Raw genomic sequence first — 12,150 nt, forward strand, 5'->3', positions numbered from 1 at the left:
CAGGACGTGGGAGTAAGCTCCTGCCACTAACGTGGCGCGATTCAACTGCTGCGCTTGCTGTTTTGCTCGATGGAGCATTGGCAAATTGTAATTTTGTATTATCCGGTTGAGTAATCCTTTCCTTTGGCGCATCCACTCGAAACGAACGACCCCGACACTGCAGCTGATTGAGGACTCTACAGGATGAAATGCACTGTCAGTAAGTATGCAGGTGAGGTGGGTACAAATGGTTTTCTAGGTCACCTAATTAATCAAGGGTGTGTTTGGTAGGGTTCTTGCGGCTCCGATTCTTCCTACACCGCGTAGTGTAGCAATTCGCTCTCTAGAGGAGTCGACTCAAGACCCAGAAAGCGCCACTTAGACCACCTCTCAGTACCAATGCCATTTTAGAGACCGTTTGGCAGCATAAATCATTTTGTTTCTCATTTCTCACAACCTATAATTAGTAATGTCGGAGACCAATACTAGGGTATCCGAAGAGAAGGAGCTAATGGTCATCAACATTGATTCATCCGAGCAATCAAGAGCACGACTACAGCTCCAACCGACCCCAGGTGCGCAGGCTCTGCCTCGCCCGACCTCTGGGTCGGGGGGCCCGCCTCGCCCGGCCTCTGGGTCGGGGGCTCCGTCTCGCCCGACCCCTCAGGCGCGGCTCCTGACGGAAGCCCGTATCGCCGCCAACCACTACGGGCCAGAAAGTACAACCCAAGGTCAAACTTCTGGTATCGTACAGGGAGCGGGCACATCTCAACATGACTCGTGCTCGCGACATGTCACTCCAGGGAACTCACATCACCAACAGTGACGCACGCGTGGTCACTATGCTGCCTACCCCCTCTACGTGCTGGTTCATCGCGTCGCCCGCCGTGACGGAATAGGACGTCACGACCCGCTGATAATGCCGGGGCGTGGCATCAGCGGCGAACAGGCGCCCGGCGTGGAGCCGTCCCTGTCATCATCTGCAGTGTCGGCGGGACCACATAAAGGAGAAGAAAGGCCCGGCGGTCCTGGAAGCCTTCCTCTTCTTGGCTCTTCTCTCTCTTTCTCTCTGTGTAACCTGCTCTTTCCCTTCGTCTATGAAAGGGGAAGCAGGACGCCCTAGGAGGAAGGGACGGCGGTTCACCACTCTACACGGCTGTAGACATCAAAACACACGCCCTAACACGCCTTAGGAGCACACGCACATCAGAGACTTGGGACATGTCCCTCTCGCTTTTTTGTAACCCCTACTATAAACTTTCAGTACTAGTAACACGAGCAGCAGCGATGAACTAGACATAGGGACTTCTGCCCCGAACCTAGTATAAACCTCGTGTCATCTAAGCACACCATTCGAGCCGGACGCGTAATACTAGAAATTTACTAGTTGGTAACTCGAAAACACCGACAGTTTGCGCACCAGGTTGGCTTTTTGCGCGTCTCGACATCCACATCAGGCCTCAGATGGCTAGTCACAGCGTCAGCTGGGTCCTGGGTGCGCACGTGCGCTTCGGAAACCAGGACTTCATCGTCACGACGGGGGGAGAGTTGGTGCAGGCTCCCGTCGCCTTCCAACCTCTCCACTCTATCGGCCTCGATGCGATCGCCAAGGCGCTTGAGGAGTTGCGGCTGCACGCACCGGAGGCCCACGCCCCCGGGAGTGACCAGCTCCTCGGCTTCGATTACGGGAGGCTAGAACGCTAGCTCGGTGCCTTCCTGGGACCCCGACCATCCCGAGAGGACCTAGGACGCCTCACCTTCTTGTTCGCCAATGTCATGACGCAGCTTACCGGAGGAGAGCCGCTTTCCCTAGAATACCTCATCCGGAGCGCCCCGACAGCGCTCTCGTTCGGTCTGCGCAACGCCGCCGAGACCGTTGGCCACCTTATGGCGCAATGCACGCCCCCATCCCCCACGAACGACGAGTTCATGGGGATGACCGAATATGTCATGGAATCTTTCCATGATCTCCTCGTAGGAGAATCAAAGTCACCCTCCAACTCTAACTCCAGCAGGGGAAGACATCACCCTTCTCATGAATGTTTCATGGTAGGTACCCCCGAGGGGTACGTCGAAAGCATCCACGAGGGAGAGGCTACCCAGCGAACGGCTTCGACGATGAGGTCGAGGGGGATGCAGGGGCCCCACCTTGCCTGCGCATAGAGCAGCTGAAGGCCAGGCACCAAGAGCTCGAGGAAGTACGACTCCAGCATGAGCAGGAACACGCGGAGCTCAAACGAGAGATCGAGCGCCACGGAGACGGTGGGCATGCGTGCACCATGGCCCGCGACATGAATCAGAGGATCATCGAGGACGACGAAGCCCTCCCACACTTCACTCGGGCAAGCCAGAACATCGCTGTTGCGGCGGCCTTGCTCCGGGGGCTTCCGGGGCCTGTGACACCCGAGGATCATCGGGCCCATCATGAGATTCACACACTACTCGAGCGTGCGGCAGCGCAACAGGCCGAGAGCTCGCTGTCCCAACGACGCGAGCTCGACGCTAGCCAGCATGCACCCTTAGAGCAACACAACAGGGACGTGTTAGTCCACTAGGCACAGCAAGGCGGCAGGCTGCGCGCCGTGGTCCTGGTGCATGAACGTCTCGGCCTCCACCATGACGCGCGTGACACCCTCGACGCTCATAGGCGTACCTGTGGCGATGCGAGGGAGGAGGCTAGCCACGGCTACCATCCTCATCGTGGTGAACGCTACGACAGCGGCGAAGACTGAAGCCCAAGCCCCGACTTGCCGGGACCTTAGGCCTTTGGCTGACACATCCTCAACGTCACCTTCCCACCACGGTACCGACCGCCGACCAACATCCCAAAATACTCTGGGAAAACAAACCCCAGACTGTGGTTCAAGGATTATCGGCTTGCTTGCCAAGCCGATGGAGCGGATAATGACGATTTTATTATCCGCAACCTTCCATTATTCCTGGCCGATTCGGCAAGAACGTGGTGGGAACACCTTCCACCCAACCGAATCCAAAGTTGGGCGGACCTAAAAGAGATCTTCGTGGGAAACTTCCAGGGTACATACGCGCATCCTGGGAACCCATGGGATCTCAAAAATTACTGACAGAAGTCCAGGGAAACTCTTCGTGGGTACATCCGACGCTTCTCCCGGCAGTGCAACGAGCTGCCCAATGTCGCCGACGCCGACGTCATAGGAGCTTTCTTGTCTGGGACCACATATGAGGGCCCGCAAACCACCAAGGAGCTCCTCGACATCACCACCAGCCACGCCTCAAGCGAGGAGGCGGTCGGGGCAATTTTTGACTGCCTCAAAGGCAAGGCAAAGTGGGATGAGGACGTCGGCAAAGGCACCTCCAACCGTCCCAACAAAAAGAAGAATAAGCAGCAGCACCAGGGCTCACTCGTGGCCACCACCGATCGCAAAGGGGGTCAAAAGCCCGTCGAGGGTACCCCGGACCACTTCGAGAAGCTACTCAAAGGGCCATGCCCGAACCATGCTTTCCCCATCAAGCACCTATACAAGGACTGCGTCCTCATGAAGCGGTTCTTGTCTGGAGGCTCCAACAAGGGGAGCATAGGAAAGAGCCCAAGCCTACCGCAGACGACGCCGAGGGGAAGGATGGTGGATTTCCAACGCTGGATGGCTGCCTCATGATCTTCGGAGGGTCGGCGGCCTATGACTCCAAACACCGCCAAAAGCTTGCGCACCGCGAGGTCTATACGACCGAGCCGGCCGTGCCTACCTTCCTCCAATGGTTAGAGTCCGCCATAACCTTTGATCGGACCGACCACCCAGAAAGCGTCCCACAGCCGGGAAGATATCCGCTGGTGATCGACCTAATCATCGGCATGAAGTGGCTCACCAAAGTGCTGATGGATGGAGGCAGCGGCCTCAACATCATGTATGCTGAAACGCTCGATGCCATGGGCATTGACCGAGCGCACGTCTGGTCGATCGGGGTGCCTTTCCACGGCATCATGCCTAGAAAACAGGCTATGCCACTTGGGTAGATCGACCTACCCGTCACCTTTGGGGATCCGACCAATTACAGGACGGAGACCCTTACCTTCGAGGTGGTTGGGTTCCACAGAACCTACCACGCCATCCTAGGACATCCATGCTACGTGATGTTCATGACCATCCCCAACTACACCTATCTAAAGTTGAAGATGCTAGGTCCACGTGGGGTCATCACCATTGGCACCTCCTCCTAGCGTGCCTACGAGTGCGGGGTCAAGTGATGCGAACACGCCATGGCAATTGTCGCCTCCAAAGAGCTTGCAGGCATTAGGGAGGAGATCGTCGAAGAAACGCCTGACCCTAAGCAATCGGTCGGGTCTTTCGAGCCTGTAGAAGGCGCCAAAGAGGTCCTCATAGACCCTAGCGGCTCCGAGGGCAAAGTGGTGCGCATTGGCACCACGCTTTCCTCCGAATAGGAAAGCACGCTCGTCGACTTCCTCCGCGCCAACAGAGACATCTTTGTGTGGAGACCCTCGGACATGCCAAGCATTCCAAGAGAAGACACCGAGCATGCCTTGAAGATCAGGCTAGGCTCCAAGCCGGTGAAGCAGCGCATGCGTCGCTTTTGGCCATCGGCGAGGAGATTACGAAGCTTTTGGCGGCCGGGTTCATCAAGGAAGTATATCACCCCGAGTGGTTAGCCAATCCCATTCTTGTATGAAAGAAGAGTTCGAAATGGAGAATGTGTGTCGACTACACATGTCTCAACAAAGCGTGTCCAAAGGATCCATTTCCTTTGCCACGCATAGACCAAGTAGTCGACTCAACCTTAGGGTGCGAAAACACTTTGCTTCCTTGATGTGTACTCTGGGTTCCATCAAATAGCGATGAAAGAGTCCGACCAGCTCACGACATCTTTCATCACCCCATTTGGATCATACTGCTACGTCACAATGCTGTTTGGCCTAAAGAACACGGGAGCTACGTACCAACGCTGCATGCTCAAGTGTTTTGGGGATCTCATCAGGTGGACCATTGAGGCCTACGTGGATGACATCATGGTCAAATCCAAACAGGCTGACCAGGTCATTGTCGACCTGGAGCAGACCTTCATGAAATTCTGAGCAAACGACATTAAGCTCAACCCCAAGAAGTGTGTTTTCAGAGTCCCAAGGGGTATGTTGCTTGGTTCTGTCTCCGAGCGTGGCATCGAGGCCAACCCAGAGAAGATCTCGGCCATCACGAGGATGGGCCCGATTCAGAACATAAAGGGGGTACAACGAGTTATAGGGTGCCTCGCCACGCTCAGCCACTTTATCTCGTGCCTTGGTGAACGAGGTCTCCCCCTCTATCGGCTTCTGAAGAAGGCCGACCGTTTCGAATGGATGCTCGAGGCCTAGGAGGCACTTGACACGGTCAAGCAGCTTCTGACAAAGGTCCTGATCCTGGTCTCTTCGACCGATGGGGAACCACTTCTGCTCTACATTGCAGCCACCACACAAGTGATTAGCGCTGCCCTGGTGGTAGAGCGAGAAGAAGAAGGACACGCCCTCAAAGTGTAGCGTCCCGTGTACTTCATCAGTGAGCTCTTGTCCTATTCTAAGACTCGCTACCCCCAAATCTAGAAGCTCCTGTATGCTATCCTTATCACCAAGAGGAAGTTGTGTCACTACTTCAAGTCGCATCCGGTGACAGTCATGACATCCTACCCTCTCGACGAGGTCGTCCAAAACTAGGATGTCACAAGAAGAATAGCGAAGTGGGCACTCTACCTGATGGGTCAAGGCATTTCATATGCCCCTCCGATGGCCATCAAGTTCCAAGTGCTGGCCGATTTTGTTGCAGAGTGGACCAAGGTCTAAATGCTGCCAGTAGTCGTTGACCAAGAGTACTGGATGATGTACTTTGATGGATCGCTGATGAAGAAAGGCACCGGTGCGGGGTTGGTCTTCGTTTTGCCCCTCGAGGTACACATGAGGTACATGGTTCACATCCAATTCCCCTCCTCCAATAATGTGGCCGAGTATGAGGCACTCATCAACGTCCTACGCATCGCCATCGAGTTGGGTATCCGATGGCTCGACATTCGAGGCGACTCCTAGTTGGTCATCAACCAAGTCATGAAGGAGTCAAGCTGCCACAATGCCAAGATGGCTGCATATTGCCGAGAAGTCCGCCAGCTGGAAGAAAAGTTCGATGGTCTCAAGCTCAGTCACATCCCAAGGCATCTCAACGAGGCGGTCAACGTGCTGGCAAAAATGGTGTATGGCCGAGAGCCGGTGTCGACGGGCGTGTTCGCCAGCGATCAGTACAAGCCCTTGGTCCGCTACGAGGAGCTAGAACAAACCAGTGATGGACCTCCTGCCCTAGGCTTGGGGGCTAACCAGCCAGCGGCTCCATCCAACCCTAAAGTCATGGAGCTTGACGAGGATCCAGCGACAGAGCCTGACCCTCTGGCCAACTAGAGGATGCCCTACCTCAACTACCACCTCCATGAGGTGCTGTCGATGGACAAAATGGAGGCTCAACGGCTCATGCATCGCGCCAAGTCCTTATCCTTATTAAGGGCGAGCTCTATAGGCGAAACCACACCGGGATCCTACAGCGTTGCATCCCCATCGAATAAGGGAAGCAATTGCTAAGTGATATCCACGGTGGGGTCTACAGGCACCATGCCGTGCCTAGGACCCTGGTCAGAAACACGTTCCGACAAGGCTTCTAATGGCCAACCGTAGTAGACGACGCTGAACAGATTGTGTGCACCTATGAAGGGTGTCAATACTACGCTCGGTAGACCCACCTATCGGCCCAAGCGCTCCAAACAATCCCCATCACATGGTCGTTCGTAGTCTGGGGCCTCGATCTGGTCGAACCTCTCAAGAGGGTGCCCGGGGGCTATACACACTTGCTTGTCGCCGTAGACAAGTTTACAAAGTGGATAGAGGCTCGACCGATATCTGCGATCAAGTCCAAGCAAATCATGTTGTTCTTCCTTAACATTGTCCATCGCTTTGGGGTCCCAAACTCCATCATCACAGACAATGGCACATAGTTCACCAGAAAGAAGTTCCTCCGATTCTACGATGAATACCACATCCGCATCGATTGGGCCGCCATGGTGCACCCCAGCACGAACGGGCAGGTCGAGCATGCAAACGGCATGGTCCTACAAGGCCTCAAGCCTAGGATCTTCAACCAGTTAAACAAGTTTGGCGGACGATGCGTTGCAAAGCTTCTCGCAGTGCTCTAGAGCCTAAGGATGACCCCCAGCCAGGCCACCGGCTACACACCATTATTCATGGTCTACGGTTCTGAGGCTATCCTCTCAATCGACCTCGATTATGGAGCGCCGAGGGTCAGGGGTACGACAAACAAGGAGCCGAGGTGTCTCTTGAGGATGCCATGGACCAGCTAGATGAAGCACGTGACGTCGCCCTCCTCCGCTTGGCCAAGTACTAGCAAGCGCTGTGCCGGTACCACAGCCGTCGAGTACGGGGTCGGGCCTTCAACGTCGGGGACCTGGTGCTCTGCCTCGTCTAGAGCAATAAGAATTGCTACAAGCTCTCTCCGCTGTGGGAGGGACTATACATCATTGTGGAGGTGCTTCGACTAGGCACCTACAAGGTCAAGACCATCGATGGCGAAGTCTTCGTCAACACCTGGAGCATTGAACAACTAAGTCGCTTTTACCCTTAATTTACGCACACTTTCTCTTATCAGTTTCGCTATCAACTTCTCGATCTTTAGTGACACCCGATCCCAGCAACGGTAGGGGGTCAGGCCTCACTCAGGGGCTGATAAGTGCATATCTATCTGGTAGACATTCCCTACGCCTGACCCTTTCTCACGTTAAGACCCAGAAGCGAGGGTCGCAAAAACAAACGCTGAGTAAAACTGGTCAGACTACAAGAAACCTACGCCCTAGTGGCTATGGCGTTTTTACTCACCAGCGTGATCAGAGTTTTTTCCGCACGAAGAGCTTTTTAGCCTTAACTACGAAAAGAGTCGGTACGCATTTAAGAGTATATCCACCTGGCAAACATTCTATGTGCCCGACCCTCTCTCACATTGAGACCTAGAAGCAAGGGTTGCGGAAACAAACGCTGAGTAAAACTGGTCGGACTCCAAGAAACCTACGCCCTAGTGGCTATGACGTTTTTGCTCACCAGCGTGACCAGAGTTTGTTCACCCGCACCCCAAGCTTTACTGCCTTAATGATGGAAAGGGTCAGAGCGTATTAACCTTTTTATACAAAAAGGGGAGAAGGGCTAAAAATCTATTTGGCCATAACGAAATTTAAGAGCTTGTCCATTTATTACAAGTTTGTCGCCTGGCTTATCTGCCTAACTAATTTCTTAGGCATGATGATCTCATCCTCTATCTCCATAGGTAAGTCCAATGCCAGCGGGTCACCCAAGTTGATCGGACGGCTCGGCCTACTACTGAGAGATGGGTAAGGAGCAGTAAGATGCCCCATGTGGGTTATGCCAACTCCTTCACGAACGACAGACCCGGATTCCACTCGGACATATCCGGTAAGAGCTACCCGAACCCGTCACTCGAGCCATCGAGGTAAGTCCTATGCCAGTGGGTCACCCAAGTCGATCGGACGGCTTAGGCCGCTGTCGAGAGACGGGTAAGGAGCAGCAGGATGCCCCATGTGAGTTACGCCGACTCTATCATGAACGATGGATCCGGATTCCACTCGGACATATCTGATAAGAGCTCCCTGAACCCGTCACTCGAGCCATCGAGGTAACTTTACCAACCCCCACTTTACTTTCCTAGTGCATGATCATTCATTCATCCATTCTCATACATCCAAGCATCACATATGCAATTATTGCATCACAACGCTTCGCGTCATGTCACGAAGCGATAGTCGTCTCATTCGATATGAGCAGTGACCGATTGAGGTTTGAAGGTCAGCCCATGAAGGGCTTGAGGCCGCCTTGTGTCGAACAGAGCCAGGGGAGAAAACGCAGATGAGCCCCAGCAGCCCTTGCCTGACCCGCTCAGAAGCGGACAGGGTCATCTCTACCTTATCGTTCGATCCTAACCTCGAGCCATACCCATAGAATCTTCATCGAGGGGAGGCCAGCGGGCCACCTAAGTCGGTCTTCGGAACGACTCAGGCATCTGCTAGGAGGCAGGTTAAGGAGCAATGGAATGCCACATGAAGGCTATGCCGACCCCGTTACGAACGACGGACCCGAATTCCACTCGGACATACCCGTTAGCGAGCTCACCGAGCGCGACACTCGAGCCATCGAGGCAAGTGATGTTAGCTCCACCCCTCTGGTTGTGGAAACCGTGGACGGGGTGATGATCACAAAGATGAGCCGACCCTCGATCGGACCCCCGCTACGCGCGGGGGCTCGAGGAAACTTGGACTCGCAAGGAGACCGAATACGCGTTCGCAGAACAATGGCTCGGATCCTAGGGTGGGGGTATGAACAAAAACTAAGAATAACTTTTCTAAAATAAAAAAACATTTTCTCCTACTAGTTTTGCTATCGTCATCTCGATCTTTAGTGAAACCCGATCCCGGCAACGGCAAAGGGTCGGGTCTTACTCGGGGTGTGATAAGGGTACATATATACCCTTTCTGAAACAGTCACCGTGCCTGACCCCTTTCTCATGTTAAAAAACTAGAGGCAAGGTTTGTGGAAATGAATGACTGAGTAAGGCTGGTCGGACTGCAAGAAACCTACGCCCCCAGCGGCTACGACACTCTTGCTTACTAGCATGATCAGAGTTTCTTGCTCGCACCTCGAGCTCTACAATCTTAACAATAGAAAGGGTCGGAGCGCTTTACCCTTTTTTACACATAAAAAGGGGAGAAAGAACAAATTTGTTCAACCGAAACGAAAGAACAGACTTGTTCAAATGAAACAAAGAGGAGGGAACTTGTCCGCTTATTACAAAATGACCGCCCAACCTATTTAACTAACTAGCCCCTTTAGGGGAGAACTATGCCTTCTATCCTATTCGCCAGGTCCTGCGAAAGGGGAGCCACCACCGTTTCCATCTCGTCCAGCTTGTGGACTTCATAACCAGGTGCGTAGCCATGGCTCATCGCCTCCAGATCGATGTGGTCCCCATAATGAGAATGAGAAATCACGAAGGACTGATTGACCCTGGCACAAAGGGCATTTCTCTCGAGCTGGCGCACCCAAGCCGTGATCTCGATGGCACGAGCCGTGAATGAGCTAGTCCCCTCTGACCGCACCACATCAAGGTCATCGTAGACCACTCCGAGGGTGACGCTCAGGATACCGAGCTCATCACTCTTCGCCTAAAGATTTCTCCTCACCTCGGCGAGATCCACAGCCAGCCCTATAGAAACGCTCTCGGCCTCCAGCTTCTGGGTCGTCTCCCTTTCGAGCTTGGCATAGAGGGAGCCAACCTTCTACTGTGTGTTGTCACGCTCTTGGCAGGCCTAGTCACGCTCTCGAAAAGCCTGGTCGCTCTCCTCGCAAGCCGCGCCGCATTCCGAGTAGAGCCACTCCATGGTTTGGATTTGCTTATCCCGCTCCTTGCGTAGACGAGCGACCGCCGCGGCATCTAGGCTCACCCTTTTCTCTAGGGCCACGAGCTTCTCCTCGGCCCCCAGCTTTAGATCCTTTTCTTTCTCAACCTCACCCATAAGGTTAAGGATCCGCTGGCGGGTTTCGGTGTCCTTCTGGAGCAACTCATCCTGCTCCTTCCTGACCCTGACGGCTTCTTCGTCATCCTTCCGCGACCTCGCTAACAGGGCCTCGAACGCCTTCTCGACCTCGTCAGCATCCCGACGGGCCTCGGCCACCTACGACCGAAGATTGGCCTCCTGCTCGGCGAGGAGAGTTAGCTCGACCACCCTCTACTGGGCGGCAATGAGCTGAGCTGTCACCTCCCCACGTAGCCTGTAACACCCAAAATTCTACTACAAATTAGCTATTAAATTCTTGCCCTATTTATATATTTTCTAGGTATTTCTAACATAGGCCAAATAATAAATATTGTATAAATAAAATAAACTATAAGTTTAGAAACTTGTTTGTTGCATTCATGCCGAGTCATATGGGTTTTGATTGAGTGTAGGGCTAGATGATTTGAAATTTGCATTCAAGACTTATTTGAATTTGGCTTAAAAATGAAAATGGAGAAAATAGAATTGGATAAACATTTGATTTGGAAAAAAAGAGAGAAAGTCACCTTCTGGCCCAACTCCAGCCAGCTCGGCCCTCTTCCTCCTCCTTCCCGGCCTACCTTGCCTGGCGCGGCCCACCCGGCGGCTGCCCCGCGCTGACGCGCTGGCCCGCACCCCGCACGGCCCAGCTTGCCACCCGCGCACGCGCCTCAGCTCGGCCGCTTTCACCGCCGAGCCAGCCCACCAGCGCAGCCCACCTCGGCACCACGGCCCGCAACGCCCATGCCGCCGCTCTCTCCCTTCTCTCTCTCTCTGCCCCGCTGGCCCCACTCGTCAGCGCTGCCTTCTTCCTCCACCTTCCTTCCCCGACACTCCCCTTCCTTTCTCTGCCCGTCAATGGCGCGGCACCGATGGAAAGCCACCGGCGCCCGTTTGGAAGGTGCCAAACCTGCCCTGCTTCCCTTCCTTTCACGCCACAGCCGCCCACCTATAAAGGCCAAGCCTCCCCTCTGCCCTTCTCCATCCTTTGCCCGCTGCCGTGAGCCACCGCCGCCGGTGAAACCCCCCTCCCGAGCGCGAATGCCGACGCTAAGGCCACCCGAAGCACCACCAGACTTCCCCATGCCCGTAGGTACTCCCCAATTCGCGTTTTGGCGGTGTTTTGCCCGGCTACAACCTCACCCGCGTGCCTCTTCTCTCTCCAGTTCATGGCCGCCATCGACGTCCAGCTTCGGAGCCTTCCTGGACGCCGCGTTCCCCTCCAGACGACTCACAGTGAGCCCCTCCGTCTTCCCGTGCCCTCAGATCTTGCTTTGGCGCCCTGGGAAGCCATAGCCCAAGCTCCAGTCGCACCGGCCATGGCGCCGCCGGCCTCTCCTTCTTCCCCGGCGAGCCACCGCCTAGCTTTCACCCTTGCGCCATTAGATCTAGCATGGATGGCCCGGATTAGATACCGGTTGGATTTAAGTGGCCGGTCCACCATAGACTCGTGGACCCGGCGCACCGTGCCGCGTCAGCGCGCCCACGCCCGCATGGTGCACCGTGCCTAGTGAACAGCCACCACGTGTCAATGAGTCAGCAGCCCCGGTCAATCGTCGG

Source organism: Miscanthus floridulus, chromosome 1, assembly GCF_019320115.1.
Source record: "Miscanthus floridulus cultivar M001 chromosome 1, ASM1932011v1, whole genome shotgun sequence".
NCBI lineage: Eukaryota > Viridiplantae > Streptophyta > Magnoliopsida > Poales > Poaceae > Miscanthus > Miscanthus floridulus.